This window comes from Mustela nivalis (assembly GCF_964662115.1).
Source record: "Mustela nivalis genome assembly, chromosome: 6".
Classification (NCBI taxonomy): Eukaryota; Metazoa; Chordata; class Mammalia; order Carnivora; family Mustelidae; genus Mustela; species Mustela nivalis.
In genome coordinates this window covers 128,866,266-128,869,216 of record NC_139025.1, presented here as the reverse complement: position 1 = coordinate 128,869,216, position 2,951 = coordinate 128,866,266, and positions in this window count along the sequence as shown.

The following is a 2,951-nucleotide window of genomic DNA, read 5'->3' as shown; positions in this document are numbered from 1 at the left end:
TAGATGAAATAGAGACAAGAAAAATAATTAAAAAGATCAATGAAACTAAGAGCTGTTTAAAAAAATGTGAAGAATTTGAAAATCTGAGCAGACAAGTATCACGTAAAGCGATTGAATCAGTATTCAAAATGTCCCAACACACACACACACACACACACACACACACACACTTCCTACCTCCCAACACAGAAAAGTATAGGATCAGATACTTTCACTAATGAATTCTACCAAATATTTATTATAATTTTTTTATAAACATATGATATATTATTAGCCCCAGGGGTACAGGCCTGTGAATTGCCAGGTTTACATACTTCACAGCACTCACCATAGCACATACCCTCCCCAATGTCCATAACCCCACCACCCTCTCCCTACCTTCCTCCCCCGCAGCAACCCTTAGTTTGTGTTGTGACATTAAGAGTCTCTTATGGTTTGTCTCCCTCCTGATCCCATCTTGTTTCATTTATTCTTTTCCTACCTCCCAAACCCCTTCACGTTGCATCTCTACTTCCTCATATCAGGGAGATCATGTGATAGTTGTCTTTCTCCAATTGACTTATTTCACTAAGCATAATACTCTCTAGTTGCATCCACATTGTTGCAAATTCTACCAAATATTTAAAGAAGAGTCAGTGATGGTCTTTCTCAAACTATCCAAAAATTAAAAAGAAGGAACTCCCAAACATATTTTACATTACCTGATACCAGAGCCAGATAAAGGAGCCTATAAGACAAGAAAATTACAAACAAATATACTTAATATAGATGCAAAAATCCTCAGCAAAATATTAGCAAGCCAAATTAATTAGCACATAGCACATTAAAGAGCCACTCGCCATCCAGTGGGATCTGTCCCTTGAATGCAAGGCAGTTCAACACACACAAATCAATGGGTGACTGTGAGACACAGTAACAGAAAGAGAAAAAAAAATCATATGATCATATCAACAGGTGGAAAAAAGGCATTTTATAAATACAACAACCTTTCATGATAAAAAATGCTCAACTAATTAAGTGTAGGAGAACGACACCTCAACACAACAAAGGCCACATATGACAAACCCATAGCCAACATCATAATGGTGAAAGCTGGAAGCTTTTCCTCTAAGATCAGGAACAACACAATGATACCTACTGTCACCAAGCCAGTTAAAAAAAGTAAAAGGCATCCAAATAAGAAAAGAAGGGAAACTGCCTTTGCTTATGACTGATATGATCTTAACAAAATCCTAAAGACACAACCAAAAGACTGCCCGAACGGACAAATTCAGTAAAGTTGCAGGATACAAAATAAACATACAGAAAACAGTTTTTAGCATTAACAACAAAATATCTGAAAAAGAAACAAAATAATCCTATTTATATTAGCATTTAAAACAACACTTAGAAATAAATCTAACCAGAAAGGTAAAAGTTTTGTATGGTGAAAACTATGACTTTGATGCAGGAAACTGAAGAAGACACAAGGAAATATAACAGTAACCTGTGTTCACGGATGAGAAGGACATTGTTAAAATGTCCATTCGACCCAAAGCCATTTATAGATCCAGTGTAAACTGTAAAAAAACATTCCCATGACATTTTCAAAGAAATAGAAAAAACAGTCCTGAAGTCTATATGGATCCACAAAAGACCTTGAACAGCCAAACCAATTCTGAGAAAGAACAAACCTGCAGGCATCACATTTCCTGATTTCAACCTATTCTCCAAGCCATCATCGTCAAAATAACAGGCACATAGGTCAACAGAACAGAATTGAGAACCCAGAGGAAGGAAAAAACAAAACAAAAACCTCCTGCATATAGAGTCAACAACTATTGACAAGGGAGCCAGGAATACTGGGGAAAGGACAGAGAGAAGATCTGTGGGGAAAACTGGATGACTACATGCGGAAGAATGACGGTGTGTCTCTATCTTACATGTTCACAAAAATTGACTCAAAATGGATCAGACTTAAACATAAGACCTGATACCATAAAACTTCTACAAATAAACACAGGGAAAAAGCTCCTTAAAATTGGTCTTGGCAATGAGTTTTTGGATTTGACACCAAATGCACAAACATCAAAAGCCACAATCAACAAGTGGGACAACATCAAACTAAAAAGCAAAAGAAACAACAAAATGAAATGGGAATGGGAATGGGAGAAGAAATGGGAATACGAATGGGAGAAGATATTTGCAAACCACATAGCTGATAAGGGGTTAATAACCAAAATACATAAAAACACATACAGTTCAATAGTATAAAAACAAGTCATCTGATTTAAAAATGGGCAGAGGATCTAAGTAGACATTTTCCTAAAGAAGACATAAGGATGACATACGGGTACATGAAAAGATGCTCAACATCACTACTCATCAGGAAAACGTAAATCAAAACCAAAATGAGGTATCATCTCACCTTCAGCAAAAAGAGGGAACAAGGGTAAGGGTGTGGAGAAGAGAGAACCCTTATGCTCTGTTGGTGGGAGCATAAGTTGTTTCAGTCATTATGGAAAATGGCATGGAGGTTCCTCAAAAAATTAAAAATAAAACTACCATATGACCCAGCAATCCCATTTCTAAGTATATATCAAAAGAAAATGAAGACAAGATATGGAAAGATAGCTCCCCCGCCTCCGACTTCAGGTGTCACCTAAGGAAATGCCATCTTCTCTAGAAAACCTTTCTTGTTTTATCCACCATGAATCATCTTATCTTCTTACCTTCTCATGGTGCCCAGCACGTTTTACCACATCAGCACCCTTAATATAAGTTTTACCTTTCCCCCCAGATTAGAAGCACCTTGAGGGCAGGGCCAATGCCTTGCTTTCACATAGCCTCTTGGCATATAATAGGTGCTCTGAAAGTTTGTGAATGAATGCATGAATGGTAACACATGTTCCTTACTCGGGGTGGCCAGTGGGATTCAAAATAACAGTGTTTCCTAAACTTCTGGGAAGGTC